A 20907-nucleotide genomic window follows, 5' to 3' on the forward strand; every position below is an offset into this window, starting at 1 on the left:
ATCATAATTTAGGCTTTTGGTTATGAATTTTCTTTCTCTGTTTAATGAATTACCACAAATCTTAAAAAGACCTGCTTTTATTATCTCAGAATTCTGTAAGTTAAAAGTCCAGGCTGGCTCAGATTCTCTTTATTAGGGTCTTATAAGGACAGAATTGAGAAGTTAGCTAGGCTAAACTCTTAACTGGAGGTTCTGGGGAAAAAAAAATCTTTCCCAAGCTCATTCTAATTCCAGGGAGAACTTATTTCCTTGAAGGTATAGGGATAAGGTATGTGTTTTCTTGCATGTTGTCAGGTGAAGGGTTACTCTCAGCTTCTATAGGTCATTAACTGGTTCTTGTGCACAGACCTCTCCTTCTAGAAGGTTAGAAATACTGTCTAGAATCCTTCTAATGTTTCCAAATTTTTTGCTTTTCTCCAGCCAGAGTAAAGCAAAGGCTCCTGTGATTAGATTAGGCTCACTGAAATAATCTCTTTTTCTAAAAGGTTGTTTTGGTCATATGAGATAACATAATTGTAATTGTGGGCATAACATCAGGTGCTGAAGATTACAGAAACCATTTTTAAAGTTCTACCTATCACAGGTTTTATAATCTATGACCAGACAGAACCCAAGCTGAGTAGGTTGGGATAAATTAAGAACGAAATACTGCAATGAATAAGATTTCACTTAATGTGACCATTAAATGAAATTTTATCAACTCTCCCCAAGAAGCTTATCAGAATGTATGACCTACTTTTTGTAATTTGGTCAGGCACAAAAATGAGTCACTCTGAATTCAAGAAGATTAAAAAACTCTAAGAGTAACACTGTTAAAATTTCACAGAAGGTTTGTCTGTAAAACTTTTACTTGGTGTCTTAGTGTGGTTCACCTCTCAGAGTGGATTTGTTAATACCCTTGAAAAGCTCGACCTGAAATAGAAGTATGTGTCTCCTTAAATCCAGTGAACAGAAAATCCTGGTGGAAAGCAATGATTGAAAAGTGTTGAGATAGAATGTCATCTCTATCTCTTTTGTAAATTCAGATGTGAAGATGAGTGACATCATAGGCCATTTTTAAAGGTCCGGGAAGTGAGAATCTTGAGGAAGAGGTTATAGATGGTGTCTCACTAAAGTGGGATGCCAGCCATGGGTGGTGACATCATATTTTTTCTCCCTTCTGTATGCATGCTTTCCTCATTTTTATATGTTTGCATGGCAGCCCAATCATTTTGAAAGTGAAAAGACCAGAGATATTGGCCATTTTATAGAGAATAAGCTCCATAAAACATTTCACTGGGAATAGAGATTCAATCCTGTTGAAATAATCAAACCAATTTAAGAAGTCCTTCTCACATCTCATTTTCCCTTTAGATCTAAATTCTCATCCTTATACCTAATTGGCTAATTGCTCTCCCATTGTAAGGAATCAGTGACCAAGAATATGTACTTAATTCACGTAGCAAGGCATTCATTTTAAACAATCTTAAGCACCTAATGATTCCTGTCAAGTGTTCTTGGGAGGTTCTCTCAATTACTCCAGCTGGTTGTGCCAATGGATAATTGCACTCTGCTAAACTAAACTGACCTTGGTTTTATCCTATCTTAATCTCTCCCCTAATTTATTTTTTCTCTTTTCTTTTTTGTTTCTTCTTCTTCCTCTTCCTCCTCCTCCTTCTTTTTTCTTCTTCCTTCTTCTTCTTTCTTCTTCTATTTTCCTTCCTTCCTCCTCCTCCTCCTTCTGTTCCTCCTCCTTCTTTTATGGCAATACTGGGGTTTAAACTCAGGGCCTTGAACTTGCTAGGCAAGTGCTATATGAGTTGAGTCACATTGCCAGCCTGTTTTACTTTAGTCATCTTTCAAATAGGGTTTTGCCTGGGTGGACCTAGAATGTGATCCTCCAATTTATACCTCCTGCATGGCTGGAATGACAAGCTTGTATCAGCTTGCTAAGCTTTATTGGTTGAGAAAGCGTCTTATCAACATTTTGCTCTGGCTGGTCTTGAAGTTTGATCCTCCCATTCTCTACCTCCTGGGTGTTAGGGTGAACAAAAGAAATGGAAAGGAGGGACAAGAACAAACCATCAGAAGGTTCAGAATTTTGTATGAAGGTCCTAAGTCTTAAAATTGCATGACAGAGGGAGCTTATAAAAGCTTTGGTGTGTGATTAAGTTAACTGTAATCTAAGAGTTGCCTGAAAGATTTTCTAGAGTCATGTTAAACTAGAACCTAGTTTTCTATGTCCATAACATAACAAGGCTATCTTAATTTTGTTCTGCTCTGAATAACATCTGTAAGAAACTGTTGTAAGGGAAATTTTTATCAAAATAATTACTATTGTTTTCTGTTGATCTTGTCAAGCTTTTAAAATATTTAGAAAACAAAATCTTAACAAAACAGTTACAAAATTTACAGAGTTAATGTGTCAGTTTAATACATGCAAAATGACCAGCTAAAGTTCTTTTTTATCCAAAATCATTACATCTAAACCTTTGGTATATAAAATGGTTAATGAAATTTTCAGCAGTTTGCTGTTTGTAATCAGTAATATTCAGAAAAATCCTCCCAGTTTTACAGTCCTGTCTTAGCCGAATAAGTGTTACTGTATATGTAAACTGTACCTGTGCATTAGGAAATAAGGCTATTTGGAATCACTAGCACTGTCCCCCTAACTTATAAGACATCTAAAGTTTTGACTTTTGTCAGTGCTGTACACGTATTATCTTACCTAGCCAAAAATTCAACTTTACTCAAAGAAAAAAGTTAATTAACATGTATATATGACATCTGTATTGATGTGATACTGTTACTCCCTCCCTTACATATTAAAATGTACTTATGTTCCCTAAAATACAAAACATAGGAAGAAACCATTACCATGTAGATGTTCTCCAAATTAAAACTGTTAATGATTCTAGACTTGTGCGGGCTTGTGTCCACATGTTCCTAATTGTAACAAGGAGCACTTAGTGTTGCTGTTTTAATGCTGTCAGTCATAATTATTTTTCCTAAAATGCTGTCTGCAATGGAAATAACCAGATGTTCTGACTATTCCCAAACTTCTTTTCAGTATTTTAACCATGGCTAGTCTAAGTCTTGTCATTCACAGTCTGGGTCCTTCTCTGGAGCATTTGCAATAAAACCCCCAAAATGACTCTAATGAATACCCATTTTTCAATTGAGTCAGCCTTTTAGATATTTGCATTTGCTGGCTTTTTGAATTCTCTTTGCAAAACTTTTAACTGTTGTCTGTTGACATTCTGCAGCATTTTTTAAGTTGTCAGGATGTCATCTATAATCCAGAGAGAATTAAAAATGGATGTCAGGTAAGCCCACTTCTTCTAAAACTCTCTTATTGCTTGTAATTTGGCCACACGGGTCTTAATTAGCACTGACTCACACCTGTCTGGCCTTATGCTTCCCCTCCAATGTGGGACCTGAGGAAAATATCTTGGAAAAGCTATTCGTGGCAACAAGGGACTTTCATTAACCAGAACGGTCAATTGATAAAATCTTCAGAGGAGACTGTTCTGAGACAGTTTGGAGATAAGAGGAGAAATCTGCCACAATCCGGATGGAGTCACCTGTGTCAGACCTTACAAAAGCTACTAAAGCCCAGAGATTCTAATGAAGTGATCTTACACACGGCTACTAATCATCCAAGCCTTTGTAGGAACTTCTGACAGAAGGCAATCTCAAATTTTTGACCAAGACCTTCTATTTAAATAAAGACAAAAAAAATGACCATTTTTTTCCTGACTCCAAATTAGTCTTTTTAGCAGTCTCTGAGCCATTCTCCCCTGCAGCCACCTTGGAATGCAGATAACAACTCCAGAACCCCCCAAAATGAGAACTGAGATAATGACCAATCAGGTCGCACCTGTGGTTGGACTGTTTACTACACATCCCTTTGTCCCCTTCTCTCAGTTCTTTTGTCTATTAAACCTATATACCTCATTTTCCTTCTCATGCTGATGACCGATAACTGCTAGTCCATATGCATTTAATAGCATGTCTCCCTTTATCTTCCAAAGCCTGCATTCCTTTTTATAGGTCACCACTCATAAGCTTGTAGAAAGAATGCTATTTTTATGTCAACCACTCCAGGATCATTTGTAACCACTTCTCCACAATAAATCCTGTGCTGGCCTTGGGCTGTCTTCCCCCCATACATTCTGTGTCTCTTCCAGTCTAACACTGGGTAGCTGGGATTATAGACATGAGCCACTGCACACCGTCTCTCCTCTAATTTGGAAATTTACCTTCTTTTAATATTCTCTCACCAACCCTTCAAATGATTATTGCTTCCCCCTTTTTAATGTGTATCTACATTTAGGTAACGGCAATCCATTTTTATCCAGTATGTTACACCCTGTCTTGTTGGATCACACATATCACATATGGGACTTTTAAGTTGTGTTCTTAGAGCTTTCTAGATCTTATTTTCTTTAATCTTCTCAACCATGTGGTGAGCAAGGGTTTATGGGTATGAGGATCTATGAAGAGACAGCTGTAATGTTCAGCTCAGCTTTTATAATCCTTGGGCAGTTTATTTCCTAATCATGACACCTGCCTTTCCTTATCTTAGAGCATTTACTTTAGAAAATTTACAGTTGTAAATTCTTTCTCCGCTTCTTTGAAATGTTAATCTTTTCCTAACTGTTTGTCAGTTTTATAACCAGGAAATGTTTTTCTTCTCAAGGACTTCGTAGCCATGTGTTTAAAATAAAATTGCTGAGAATGATAGGGTCTCTGACTCCCAGTCTCTGGGGAAGAGCAGGTGAATAACTTCATCAAGTTCCAATGAACAGACATAGATAGCCTAGTTATGTTGACCAGCTTCCCCTCCAAAAAAATCCACTAGCTCACCACAGCTCTTAGAAACTCTCTTGCCTTTTATTTTCTCAAAATCGACTCTAGTTCTCTCTCTACAAGTCTTAAGTAATGTTGCCATAATTTTGAATAGTCTTCCTTGCTTATTTGACTTGTCCCTTGAAATTTCTCCTTGACAATTATTTAAAAAAATAATTACTTTGCTTTAAAGGAAATAAGAAAATAGTTTATTCTGAGCCAAATATCAGTGACCTGGTCTGGGAACATGGATTAAAGTTACTCTGAAAAATAAGTTCTGCTGTGGAAGAGGTTACATTAAATTTATATGCATAGAGGAAAAAAAGTTATAAGTCAATCTATTTCATAAATACTTTAGCAGGGGCATTGGGTAGGTGAGCAATAGAAAGATGGGGAAATCTGTAGGATTCAGAATTAGCATTAGACTTGGTGGAGGATAGAGGTCTGCTAAGCTTAATTTACGGATCTACTAGTCACAAGGATATTAGGTCAGATACAGAGGTCAAAAGTAAGTGACTATTAAAGGGCCAAAGAAAGCCCAAGATGATTTTGACTTTTAATGTGCAACATTCTATCTCTCCAGCCATATGATGTTCTAGTCAGCCATACCACTTCTTAGAGAACTTCAGTTCACACAGTTAAAATAGGTTGAAAATGTTTTCCAAATTCAAGTGATTGTCACGGTGGAAAGTTGATATTCAAAGCCCCATCTTCAAAGTCTGAAGCCCAGGATTTCAACTCTACAAATAAGTCCCTGAAGATGGGCCTACACTGGAAATTAATGTGGAAAAATAGTTCAGAAGCACAGATATGGACAAATAAGAACCTGACTCCTTATAAGGAAAGGCAGTGAGCTTTTTAAAAGCCAATTTAAGATGGAGGTAGAGAAAAGTAAACTGAAAAGTATCTTCACTTTCAGCCTGCTAAGCAAAATGTTGTGCTCCTTGGTGTTGGTAAACTAAAGCTTCTGGCTCCAAACAATGCAGAAGGGGAAAACCAGCAAAAGGATAACTGAAAAAGTTAAGGACCCAATACAAGCTTGTAAGAGTACACAAAAAATTAATTCATTTTATCTCTCAATTATAATGATTTTGTCAAATCTAACCTTTTACAAAGATAGTTTCAAAAACTGTCCATGTAAAAAGTGATTTTTAGTTGTTCTTAACAGGCCAGAGTTTACTTAGTGGGCACCGATAAAAGATGATACAAAATATGATGCTAATGTCATTAAAACCCAGCCTTGATTTTGAAGTATTATTTGTTTCAATCCTGAGGAAATTTGGAAATTGAGGGGACAAGCAGAGAAATCACTTTTATTGAAATGAATAGTTGTTTTAGAGTCACAATGAAAAAGAGTGAATCCTGGAGTCTGTTTCAATTAATTAAGTAACTTTGCAGAGGAGCTTATTCCAAGTTGATAAATGTCCAGCTCATAAGATTGACATGGGTGATACGGCAGCATTTTTATTATGTGATTGAGATTTTTCTATTGTGCCCTGTCCTCATAATATTTACTTTATTGTGACATAAAAACAGACTTGACTACTCTCTCATCTCTCAGCAGCCCAAAATTTGTGTTTTCACAAGAAATTGCCACTATTGTGAGATGATGTGTGGACTTCCTGCCTCTGCCTTATAACATCACAAGTGGAGTGGTTTAAAACAAGAAATTCTAGAAGAATATTTTTTAGGATGGTAGAAATCTGAAATTAATGTGTTGGCAGGGTTTATTCTTCCTGGAGTTTCTTAAGAAGTGCTCATTACATGCCTCTCTCCTAGTTTTGGGCAACTTTTGGAACTTCTTGGTATTTTTTGACTTACAGCTTCATACTTCCACTCTCTTCTTCCATCTTCCTGTGGACTTTTCCCTTTGTGTCTCCAGTTCTGTCTCTTATAGGGACACTCATTGGATTTAGGATCTGTCAACTTAGTTGAGGATGATCTCATTTCAAAATTTGTTCTTTAATTACATCTGAAAAAAACTTTTTACAAATAAGTTCATACTGAGTTTCTGGGTGGACATGAATTTCTGGGGACAATATTCAACCCAATGTAGATGACAAGAAACTATTGTGAAATATCTGGAACAACTGATACTGCTGTTGGAAATTTTTCTGTCATCATGTGGCATTGAATTCTTTTTTTTTTTATTTGGATAGATGTTTTCTTTATTTTTGTATTTGTTTATTCACATGTGCATACATTGTTTGGGCCATTTTTCCCCCTACCTCCCACCCCCTCCTTTACCCCCACCCCCCCCACTTCCAGGCAGAATCTGTTCTGCCCATATCTCTAATTTCTTTGACGAGAAAACATAAGCAATAGTAAGAAAGACAAAGCATTTTTGCTAGCTGTGATAAGGATAGCTATACAGAGAGATTCCTAGTGTTGCTTCCATGTAAAAATGTGTTACAATCCAAGTTCATTCATCTCTACCTGACCTTTTCACTAGTTCTGATCCCCTTCTCATATTGACCTCTATCACTTTAAGGTTTCTGTATTGGTTCCTCTGCAGTGGGGACATCAAACACTTTCATGTTTGGGTTTCCTACCTATCCCTATACCTCCCGTGTGTAATCTTTCCTTAGCATGTGACCCAAGTCCAACCACATTGCTGTATTTTCCCTAGATCTAAAGTCCGCATATGAGGGAGAACATATGATTTTTGGTCTTCTGAGCCTGGTTAACTTCACTCAGAATGATGTTCTCCAGTACCATCTATTTACTTGTGAATGATAAGATTTCATCTTCTTCATGGCTGGGTAAAACTCCATTGTGTAAAGATACTACATTTTCTTAATCCATTCATCGGTGGTGGGGCATCTTGGCTGTTTCCATAACTTGGTTATTGTGAATAGTGCCGCAATAAACATGGGTGTGCAGGTGTCTTTGGGGTAACCTGTGCCACATTCCTTTGGACATATCCCCAGGAGTGGGATTGCTGGATCATATGGCAGATCTATGTTTAGATTTTTAAGAAGCCTCCAAATATTTTTCCAGAGTGGTTGCACTAGTTTACATTCCCATCATTAGTGTAAGAGGGTTCCTTTTTCCCCACATCCTCTCCAACACCTGTTGTTAGTGGTGGTTTTGATAATGGCTATTCTAACAGAGTGAGGTGGAATCTTAGTGTGGTCTTGATTTGCATTTCCTTTATGGCTAGAGATGGTGAGCATTTTTTCATGTGTTTTTTGGTCATTTGAATTTCTTCTTTTGAGAAAGTTCTGTTTAGTTCAGTTGCCCATTTCTTTATTGGTTCTTTGATTTTGGGAGAGTTTAGTTTTTATAAAAAACAAAATTTTAACATATGCTTACAAAGCATGAGATTTTAGCTCATCTTTAAGACCAGAATAATCAAGTGAACAGTTGATACAGATTCCTAGTTTTACTTTAAAAAATTAAAATGCATATGTGAACTGAACTGTTATGCATCTTTTTTCTTTCTAGAGATGTGATGGACAAGTAATTCTGATCAGTAATCATCTATTAATACCGTAGTAAACCAAAGTAGAAAGATGACCAGTGAAGCTGTTTGCTACCTCATACTCACACTGAGCTAGATGAGTGGATCAGTAACTCAGCAAGAGAGATTTTGATAAAAAGAAGAAATTAGAGTCCCTTCCTGCCACAACAGAAGAACCAACAAACAGATTTACACAGAAAATATTTTAAGCAAATGTATGCAAACACACAAAATGTGCTGTAAGAATAGATAGCTTTCTAGCACAAAGCACACATGGGTGCCCAGTAATATAATAATGTTAATGTAGAAAGCACAAATAAATATCAAGCACAAGTGATAACACTTTGATCTTCATGTGAGGAATCACGGAGGTTCTAAGACAACACTCACTAGGTTAATGTGAGTATTCATATATAATCATATTTTGCCAAAAAATTATTGATAAATTTTTGAAAATAAACAAGATCTCTAGATAGAAAAAAATAGCTCATAATAGATTGTAAAATACTCATGATAAGGATAAAATAAAAACTTGTAGAAGAAAATCCAGGAGAAGGATTAAGTAAAGATTTCTTAAATGCAGCACAAGACACATAAAACATAAATAACTGACAAACTAAATTTGTAAACTAAATTACTCTTTGAAAATCACTGTTTATTTCCAAACATGGTGCTGAGAGTGTATCAACTGCAGCATTGATTTTACAAATCTATATGTTATCAATCTATACACACATGTATTACATAAATATTCCCAAAACATAAATAAAATTTGTAGTTAATAGTACCATACTTTTAGACCTTGATTTTAAAAACATGGGGAAAATTTGAGCACTCTGTCAAAGAAGGTACACAGTAGGAAGCAAATTCATGCAAAGACATTAGTAATTAGAGAAATACAAATTTAAATCACAATAACAAAGTACAATAGCTAAAATCATAAAGATTGGCAAATCTAAGTCTTGGCAAAAGTATAAAAAACCCAGAATTCTTGTAAATTATGTGTGAGATATTTTTAAATGGCACCACTACTTTGAAAAATTGTTTCATACTCTCTTATGAAACTAGTCACTCAACAGATGGCCTAACAATTCTAGTTGTAGATATACATCCTAGCTTTATAACCATATGTCCATACAACATCAATAGAAACTTTATTAGTAATAGTCAGAAACTGGAAACAAGCAGAATGTATGTCAACTGGGAAATGAATAAATAAATTATAACACTGAGTTAGTTTTTCATTGTTGCAACAAATACCAAATAGAAACAACTTAAAGGGGAAGGCTCTATTTTAAGTCATGTCTCAGTCCCTTTGAGAGGTCTCAGTCCATGGTCAGCTGGCTTCCTTATGTTTAGCCTGTGGCAAAGCTGAACCAGTGTGGAGGAAGGCATGATGGAGGAAAGCTGCTCACCTTATAGTGGTTAGGAAGCAAGGAGGGGTTATTTCATATTCAAACAGGGGTTATTTCATATTCAAACCATAACAAATATATTCACTCAGTTTCCTGCTACATGACAACAAATACACAACACTATGCAAAGTAAACAAAGACAAGATACAAGATATTCTATACTATATACTGCATTATTCAATTTATTTGAAATTCTCTACTAGGGATATTATAGAACTGAAAGTACAACAGTGATTTTTCTGGGCAGAGGGTATATATAGAGATTGACCATAAACAGTGGTCAATAGTCAAATAGTGAAAATGTTTTATATCATTACATAACTAACTACCTGCATATATCATTACATAACTGACAAAACTCATCAAATTTTATAATAAAATTATTGAGCTTTATATAAATGATAATTTGAGTTTATTTTAAAATAGGCAGAAGAGGATCAATGAGTGGTCACTAAAAAATAACTATTCAATGTATAGATCAGAAGAAATCTGAATTTGTTTTAAGAAGATAATCCATAAAAAAGAAAATAATCTGTGAGGCTTTTTTAGACTTAATTCTATATTGTACTTTCTTCATATGAAGACCTATTAACTTCCCTTATAAGAGTGGCCACTTGTCTCTCATGCACCTTTCTTCTGCAACGTAAGTGTACTCCATGTTTTTCCATCCTAAAACTCAAAACTCAGCTCAACATACACTCCAGTTATTTTATATTTCTCACTCTTATAGTGAAGCCCTTGGAGTAAAAAAGTTCTCTTTTTGTTTGTACTTTCCACTTTGGTCACTCCTCAACCTGTAGGAATTGAGCCATTACCTCTCTCACTGTATCTAAATAACTCACAAAACATCTCCACATTCAACAATTACATTAGTTATGCCCTTAATTTAATCTCTACTGACCCACTGCAGTAGACTTCCTTCATGTTCCTTTTCAGATCACTCTCAAGTCTATCCTTCTGTTTCATCATGTGAATGCTGTTATTTCCTGGCCCTGGCATCAGTCCTTCTTTCCTTGCTCTATGCACTATCCCTGAGAAGTCTTTTCTATACCTCTGGCTTTCTTTCCCATACTGCTTATATGTTTGATGATTCCTAGTCTAGATCTATAGAATTTCAGATCCATGTAGTTCAATACCTACTGAATATCATCCAATGCCTATTAAAAGGTGGCAAGTAGACATTCAGAAATTAGCATCCAGAAATGCAAACAAATACAGATAAAATTTATAGATTCAATTATATGAATGAATTTCACATTTTACTGAAGCAAATTTAGAAGCAGATTGCTATACAATAAATACTGCACTTCTAATCATATAAAATTTAAACACTATTTAATAGTATTTAAAATACTGTTGGAATATTGTAATTTAGTGAATCATAACTATGAGGCAAACCTAACAAAAATTATGGAAAGGATTAGCATAAAATTCAGGCCAGTGATGATGTTCAGTAGGGACTTCTGATGTGTGTTGACTTATATTGTGTATCAAAAGTTATCATATTCTTGATATTTTAGAAATTACATGTGCATTTTTGTATCCATGCTTTAAGCATTTCTAGCATATATGTGTTAAGAGTATTTGTGGGTTGTTAAAACAAAAATACTTAGACTTGAATAATTTATAAATAATGTTTTCTTTCTCAACAATCCTAGAGGGTGGGCAGACAAGGTACAGCAGATTCGCTGTCTTGTGAGGGCTTTCTCTCTCCTTCAAGGATGGCAGCTTCTAGCTATGTCCCTCCCATGGTGGAAAGTCTCTTTCCTAAGGGCATGAATCCCATTCATCAGAGTTCCAACTTCATGGCATAATTACACCCAAAAGGTGCCACCTGCTTATACCACAGTGGTAATTAGGTTTCAACATAGCAATTTGGAGAGTGTCATAAACATTCAGACCATATTAATATACCTTATATTCAATTACAATAAATCAGAGAAATGCGATGAAGGGCAGCTGTAAGGAAAAATAGCCCAGACTCATGGAACACAAGCTCCTTTGCTGAAGTACTAGAGGGGAAAACAGGAGTGGAAGATGGATTATTGTCTTTATTTTACACTGAGTGGGGCATCAGCAATGGCTTTTATTCAGGTGAAAGACAGAATCAGAATTACACACTAAGGAATATACTAGTAATCACTGAGATGGTTGATTAGAGTGAAATATAAAAGAGGAAGTAAGAGGACTACTCCAGGCAATTCACCAGTAGGCAGAGAAAAGTGAGCTGAGATATAATAAAAGCATTAAAATGACCACATTAAGGTAAAGTTTCATGAACATATAAAGTGACTTTCCAAATACAGCAAAATATTTAATTACGAATGCCAGTGTAGTAAAAATAGAGATGGTCAAATATATTTATATCATTTGATTCAAGAAATTATCTAACACTCATAAATATTAATATGGCTTTGCAAGGAGACATGACGCGGGAAATATAAGAAACAATTAGGGTTTTTTAAGTAATTGTTCATGATTCTACTCTATTATAAAAATATTCTTTAAATCCATATTGTGAAGTGAAAGAAGCCAGTCTGAAAAAGCTACACACCGATTGACTGCAGTTATATGGCATTTTGGAAAAGGAAAATGTATGGATATAGTAAAAGAGAATTAGTGTTCAGGGATTTGGCGGTAGTGAGGGACACATTAATAGGATGAGTATGGGGAAATTTTTAGGGCAGTGAAACTATTCTGTATGCTACTATAATGCAGATACATGTTGTATATTCTCAGAAACTCATAAAACACACAACAGAAAGCACAAACCCTAATGTAAACTATGGGATGCTGATAATTATAAAGTTTCAATGTTGGTTTGCCAGCTACATCAAATGTACCAAATTAATGCAAGATGTTAGTAATGAGAGATTGATAGGTAATTGTGCAGGGCAGTACTGTGTTTTATGCTCATTTTTTCTATAAATCTAAAATCTGCTTTAAAATTAAAATGTATCAGTAAAAATTAACCTTTCATATCCACTCAACAGGCTAGGTAACAGTGACAAAGTATTTTCAGCCTAAAACATTTCACTGGCTCGAGAATGCATTTTTCCTTAAACATTTCACTGGCTTGAGCATGGTTACTTGGTTATTCTCTATTTGTGTCTCCTTTGTGACTAGAAGAGGGAGAAACCACAACCTGGAGCATTGATATAATAGGGAAGGAGAGAGTTCAGTAACCCAGACTAGCTTGTTGAGCTTCCGTCCAGAAATAGGGCCTGGAATTTCTGCTCACACTTTATTGGATCAGGCTCAACATATGAGCACACTTAACTCAAGAGAAGAATAAAAATCCTGCCATTTTTCCAAAACAGGAATATTTGATGCCTGGAATACTGACTTCCTCAAGCACCCTCTATTCTCCAGATAGTTTGTTTACTCTCTTTCCCATTCACAGAAATGTGCTCATACTTACCTCAAGGAAGACAATCCAAAAATCCTATCTAGTCATGGTATTAACACAATGTAAAGGGCCTTTGGGTTAGATGCAGAGGTCTCCTCATTACAGAGTGATGTGTCTTGCCTCTATATCATGTAGGAGTGTGGCTCTTCTTTATCTAGTGACTTGTGGTTTAAAAATGAATGTTATCCATTATTACACCTGGAGGCAATGAGTACAAAATGACTATAGTAAACACTCACATTCTGAGATTTGGAAAAGTGTGACACCCACAGCAGTCAGTCACTACCTCATTGCAATTCTGAAATCCTGTGGGCAGATATAGTGAGGATCTCCTGCCCTAGAAATAGTAAGTGCTCTTAGAATAGGCTCTAGTTCCTGCTAAATTTTCTCCATGGATCTAGGAGGTCCTTCCTTTATATTGACATCACTTGACTTTATTATAAAGGGGACCAGTGAAAATCCTTCCTAGGAAGCGGAGCAGCTTTCCCAGCCTATATTTTTCTCATACACAGTGAATGACCATCTAAGTTTTCCTTTAAGTATGAAAAGTTTTGGCTGACAATTCTTGGAATATAATGTTCCATACATGAACTCACTACTTACCTATTTGATTACAATCAGGTCAAATATGCTATTAACAATACCTACAAGTCTTTTCTAAATTTACTTCTAGAATTAGTATGTCAGTACTTCCAAAAATATATGCAAATTAATACAATTGGAATTGTAAGACCTTTCCTACCAGTTATCAGCAAATGTAATTTACAAGAAAATGACATGTAGTATGACTGAATACATTGAAAACAAAATAATCTATAACTACAACAACAAAACCCTGAAGGCTCAACTATGTGCTTCATTTGTAAGGAAGAAAGTGACAGGAAAGCTCTCTTGCTGGGGAAAGATCTTTTACTTTGAAAAGAGGCTTCAAAGTAAGGTTTTGTATTGGACTACAGGAGGTTCAGCAGCAGGTCCACTTGAAGGTGGAATTGACCTTGAAGAGAACTCACTTCTTTCAGAATGTAGAGGTGAAAGAAAAAAAATGCTCTCTTAGGGGAAGTATATGAAGAAAACTGCTTGGTGAATACTTACTTCTCACCAGGAGGAGAGGATCTGGAGTACCAGGGAAATCTTTTGGTTGAAAATAATTTTGAGTGGCTTCATGAATGTTTTCTGGATGAGGTGGATGAAGGCTGACTCAATGTTCTTTTTCTAGAAGGTGTAGTTCATCCACAAGTTGAGATTTGGACTTCTCCAGCTCTTCATAGGTTTCCTCCAAACTTTCTACTACTGTTGAGTCTTTCTCAGAACTGACATCCTTCAAAGATGACTCTCTAGATGGTGGATTTTGATATTTCTATAGCCCAGTGGCATATAACGATCCTGAAAAAAGGAAATCAGAGGATGCCAAAAGGCACCCATTGGGTCCCATAACCAGTGAGAAGCAAAGCCCTCTCCAAGTCCACAAATAAGAAACAACTAACCACAAGAATGGGTTACAATGACTTGCAGCTCAACACTCCTGATCCCCTGCCACTGAAGTTCCCGCGGCTCCAAGCTCCATCACTCGGCAGTAAGTCCTGCTTCCTGGGACACACAGGAATTTGGAGCTCCACACTCCTCCCTAACACAGGACCTGCTATCTTCACCCTGAAATGCCAGGGAAACCAGCAAACCTGTGTAAGCAGGTCCTGGTTCCCATTGCTCCACAGGTAACAAAAGGTGCAAGCCAGCAGGCTTGGCTCTCCTAGCAACATCAAAGAGTGAAAACCCCAGATTCCCCACTGAGGGGAGGAAAGCTATAACCTGCTACTCTACAGGCAGCACCAGAAGCCCACCACTTTACACTGCACCTCCCTGCAGGAAAGTCACTTCTTGACTGTTCAAGAGCAGGAATTCTCCTCCACTGAGTGGCAATCTTAATCTGCTGGCACTAGGAGGCCTGCACCCTCAGTGCATAGAGACCAAGCACTCTCCACTGTGACTGCAGGGGAGCCCCTGCACCTACCTCAAAGAGCAGGAACCCCAGCCCCCTAAATGAGGGAAGAAAGGATGCAACCAGCACCACAACAAAAAACCCTGCACAGGGTAACAAACCCAGCATACACCTCTCTGAGGAACACTGCTAGAGCTTCAGGATTAAAAAAACCTCACCAAACACAGGGTCACCTATCTACGTTAAAAAAAAAAAAAACAACTCTAATGGCCCTAAGAACACAAGTAGACACTAACACAGTGATAGTAGAGAACTGAATACCTCACTGTCACCAATAAATAGATCATTCAGACAAAAGGTCAACAAAGAAACTTCAGAGCTCCTCCACACATTAGACCAAATAGACATGGTTGAGATATTTACAGAGTATTTCACCCACAACTAGACAATACACATTTTTTTCTGCAGCTCCTGGAACTTTCTCCAAAATAGATCATATTTTAGGACATAAAGCAAGTATCAACAAATTTAAGATAATCTAAATAACCCCCTGCATCATATCAGGTCACAATGGAATAAAACTAGACCTCCAGAACAACAACAAAAAAATCCCTGGAGAATACTCAAACACATGGAGATTGAACAACAAACTGCTAAAAAACCAATGTGTGAGCAAAGTAATAAGGGAAGGAATCAATAAGTTCCTAGAATCCAATGACAATGAAAATACAATCTACTAGAATCTGCAGAACACAGAAAAGGCTACGCTTAGGACAAAGTTTATAGCTATAAGTTCCTCCATTAAAAAAAAGAGAGATCTCTCAAATAAACAATCTAATGATGCACCTTAAGCTCCCAGAAAAACAAACTAAACACAAAATCAGTGGACAGAGAGAAATAATAAAGATCAGGGCTGAGATTGATGAAATAGAAACCAAATAAACTATACAATGAATCAATGACACAAAAAGTTGGTTCTTTGAAAAGATTAACAAGATTGAGAAACTCTTAGCCAACATGAGAAAACAGGGGAGGGAGATAAAATCAGTGATGAAAAAGGGGACATATCAACAAATACTCCACTCTTATTCAATGTAGTTTTAGAATTCCTAGCCAGAGCAATAAGAAAAGAGCAAGAAATAAAAGGGATTCAAGTAGGAAAGGAAGAAGTCAAGCTATCTACATTTGCAGATGATGTGATCCTATACCTCAGAGACCTCAAAAGGTCTACAAAAACAAGACAAAACAAAACAAAAATTACTAGAAATCATAAACTCTTGGCAAAGTAACAGGACACAAAATTAACATATAGAAATCAGTAGCTTTTCTGTATATCAACAACACACAGCCTGAAAAAGAAATCAGGGAAACATCAGGTCCATTTACAGTAGGCTCAAAAATAATAAAGTACCTCAGCATAAATTTAACAAAAGAAACTAAAGACCTTTTTAATGAAAACCATAAACTACTGAAGACAGAAATTGAAGAATACATCAGAAGATGGAAAGACCATCCATGCTCATGGGTTGGTAGAATCAACAGTGTGAAAATGGCCATACTACCAAAAGCAATCTACATGTTCAGTGCAATCCCTATCAAAATCCCAATGACATTCTATATAGAGATAGAAAAATCAATCGTGAACTACATATGGAAACACAAAAGACCTCAAATAGCTGAAGCAATTCTGAGGAAAAAGTCCAATGCTGGAGGCATCACAATATCCGACTTCAAACTATACTACAGAACCATAACAATAAAAACAGCATGTTATTGGCACAAAAACAGACAGGAAGACCAATGGATCAAAATAGAAAAACCCATTCATCTATAGCCAACTGATCTTCAACAAAGGAGCCCAAAACACATGAAGGAGAATTGACAGCCTCTTCAACAAATGCTGCTGGGAAAACTGGATACCTACATGTAGAAGACTGAAACTAGATCCCTGTCTTTCACCCTGTACCAAAATCAATTCAAAGTGAATCAATGACCTTAATATAAGGCCTGAAACTTTGAAACAATTCTAAGAAGCAGTAGGAAATACACTAAAAAAGATAGATATAGGGAATGATTTCCTAAACAAAACTCAAAAGGCTAAGCAGCTAAGAGAAACAATGAACAAATGGGACTACATCAAATGAAAGAGTTTCTGTACAGCAAAGGAAACAGTTACCAGACTCAAGAGATAGCCCACAAATGGGAGAAAATCTTTGCCAGCTACTCATTTGACAAGGGACTTATATTCAGAATCTACAGGGAACTCAAAGAATCACAGCCCCCAAAGAATCAACAGCCCAATGAAGAAACGGGCACATGAATTAAACAGGGAATTTTCAAAGGAAGAGGTACAAATGGCCAGTAAATACATGAAGAAATGTTCAACTTCCCTGGTTATAAAAGAGATGCAAATCAAAACAACACTTAGATTTCATCTCACCCCAGTTAGAATGGCCAGAATCAAGCGTAATAACAACAACAAATGCTGGCGAGGTTGTGGTGAAACAGGAATCCTTACACACTGCTGATGGGAATGCAAATTAGTATAACTACTATGGAAAGCAGTATGGAGATTCCTCAAAAAACTAGAGATGGAACTGTCATATGATCCAGTGATGCTGCTTCTGGCCATCTACCCAAAAGTATGAAAAACAACATACGGTAGACCCCTGTACACCAATGTTTATCATAGCACTGTTCACAATAGCCAAGCTCTGGAAACAACCCAGATGCCCTACAACTGATGAATGGATCATGAAGTTGTGGTATATATACACAATGGAGTATTACTCAGTCAGATGGAAATATGAATGTGATTCAAAACCACAGAGAGATATTACTTTAAACCTCTTTGGAGGATTACTACAAAAAAGAAAAATCGAAGAAAAGATTAAAAACAGGAAAGTAATAAAATTCTAAATTTTGGAGAGAATGTGAAGAGATTAGAACCCTTGCACAGTGTTGGTATGAATATAATAGTGTATATTATATGGATAATGTATAAATTTTCATCAAAAAATTAAATTATTGCATGATTCACCAATGCTGTTTCTGGAAATATTTCTGAAGAATGAAACAAGTATCTCAAAGAGATATTTACACATGTTCATTACATTATTCATTATCTACTGAGTGATAGAAGCAACCCAAATATTCATCATTGTAAGAAAGGTTATCCTTTCTATCCTTTCTATAAGATGTGGTAGATACTTACAATGGAATTATATTTAGCTTTAAAAAGGAAGGAAAAACTTGCAGATGGCACAGCTTGGATGAACTTTGAGGACTCAGTGAAATAAGTTAGATGAGATATACACTGAACAGTGAGGCACTTAGCAAGTTTTTGTCAAGGACTGAGTAGGCAAGGAGACTTGTTAGTGGATATTGACTTTAAGCTTTGCAAGAGGAAAATGCTCTAAGATCTCTTACACAGCAAAAGAGTTAACATTTCTGTGCAATTCACCTGTAGTTGGATAAGATGGTAAATCTTAGGATAAGTATTTCTTTATTACAAAGAGGCATAAGAATTGGCACAGTGTGAACGTCTAAAGGTTTTTCCTTTTTTGCAGTTCTACGGGTTGAATGATAGCCTGTACCTGCTAGCCAGATGCTCTCTCACTTACACCACTCTGACAGTCCTTTTCATATTAGTTATTTTTTGAGATAACTAATAAAGGATTTCAGTTTTTTGCCAGGACTGGCCCTCAATCCTCCTATTTGTGGTTCCCTGAGTAGCTGAAATGACAGGTTTATGCCCTCACAACCAGCCAATTGTTGAGATGGGGTCTCCTGAATCTTTTTTCCAGGCTGGCATCCAAATGTGATCCAATTTCTCCCTCCAAATAGCTAGGATTATAGATATAAGCCACCAAGCCCTGCCTTAATGATTATGTCTTTGCTTGTATTGTTTGTTTCCTAGGAGAATTATTCTCTTGAATAAATTAATATGACTTAAAATTATTTCAGCTTTCTGAATTAAAGGGCATAGCATAATGTCTTCATATTCAATATTGTGTGAATTTGTTAGTTAATTGAAATGAATATGAAAAGTTTAAATTGTCTTATGATTATTTTGGTTTAATTGTCAAACTTGGTTTTCTGCCTTTATCCTTCACTTAAGAAAAAAAAACCCTAATAACTGTTTAAACATAAGACTAGTATGTGATTATATACAGGCAACAACAGGTAGTTATTTGCTTATGGCTTCCAAAGAAAAGGAAAGATGAACTAGAAACTCATGTAAACTTACCTCAGACTCCTCACATGGAGTCAGACTTGGCTTTGGGTGTCTTTACTATTCTATGTAAGGCCAAGTTTTAGATTTTGCCTATGTATGCAGAAAATTGCTCTTACAAAGGACATTTTTCTTTCCAGCTTAATTTTAAATGCTCTTTAAAACTGCAAAGCCAACACATTTTGACTTCAATTTAGAAATGCTACAATATGCTTGTGAAAATTAATATTGTCCTAACAATTCGTAGTGGCAATTAATAAAATTAGATAATTTTCTATAAAATTGCTTATCCCATTGGCTATTTTAATGGCCATTCTCTTTTAACACATACTTCTAATATTTATGACTCACTTGTGACATAAATTGCCAGTCTCAGCCAACTTTGTGAATTGAATTTGGTAACAATAGTGAAATAAATAACCAAAATAGACTAGGAAACTCAGGGATCATCTTTAGAGTTCAAGCTCTATGGCTTTAATGCCACTGAAACAGAAATCCTTCTGTAATGACAAAACCTACAGTAACATATTCGAGACAATACTTTAAATATTATGCCAACTAGTTAAACAATATTTCAGTTTGCTTTAAGTACTTCTTGCTTTTATTATTTTAATGAAAATATGTTTGGATAGGTTTATTAAAATACTATGCTAGATTAGATTACTTTTCCTTTTATCCTTAAATTTTGTCTTTGGTACAAATTTCAAAATCACAATTTTGCCAAATATGATTTTAATTTTTTATATCAGAATTCAGCTATGATTATTGTGAGAACTTTTGTAAATGTCACAATGTACCCCCATAAAACAATAACAAAAAAAATCAAAAAAGAAGTTTAAGATGACTCTGAAACATCGCTCTGTTGAAAGTAGTATCTGTCTATAAATCACACAGTTATTTCAACATTTGTTGTACCTGTCTTTTCCATCACTCATAACACTATCGGAAACAGTAAACGTCAAAAGTTGATGATTAATAGCCTAACATAGCATTTGCTTTAGCCTGACCTCATTTGTTTAACACTAGGTTGGCTTTCTAGTTTAATTTTTACTTGTTCCTTATTCTGCACAATTTTTACTCTTTAATTGTATCCTTCTTATTCTTTTTGTTTGCTGGATGAAATATCTTATAAATGAGAACACTAACAATCTTAGCACTTTGAATCTCTTAGAAAATCTAAGACACTGTTAGAGCCAATCACTTATTTCATTTAAAGCTCTATTATTTTTCTCTACCATGTACAGAGAGTGTGCAAACATGCAAGACATGTATAATATAACCATTCAACCTACCTGAAGGATATTGCTGGAGTTGTAATTCTCATATTTTTAATCTATTGGTCTCTTGAAGTCACTTAATGACTTCCAAGATTCAAATAATTCTTGACAGAGTTAAAATGTCATTTCAAGGCTTGTTGGTCCCAGTGTAGCTCCTCTGAGGTCTACCTTACTCAGAGCTGGGAAGAAGAAGAACTCCCACGCACAATTTTTTAACTGGCCCACATGTCATTATGGTTTCCACAGTTAACGAAAATCACTTCTTCGTCAATGACCCAATCTGATTGAGGAAATGATAGAATGGAAGGGGTAAAAATACTAAAATCCCCTATTGACACATTCT

At 35.9% G+C, this 20907-nt stretch overlaps 1 long non-coding RNA gene across 1 annotated transcript in view; it reads left to right on the top strand.

The window, feature by feature from the left end:
- Positions 1–20907, top strand: part of LOC141423943 (uncharacterized) — a 76266-nt gene that overhangs the window by 53553 nt on the left and 1806 nt on the right. The gene's annotated exons all lie outside the window — the stretch shown is intronic.

The sequence above is a fragment of the Castor canadensis genome, chromosome 6 (assembly GCF_047511655.1).
Source record: "Castor canadensis chromosome 6, mCasCan1.hap1v2, whole genome shotgun sequence".
NCBI lineage: Eukaryota > Metazoa > Chordata > Mammalia > Rodentia > Castoridae > Castor > Castor canadensis.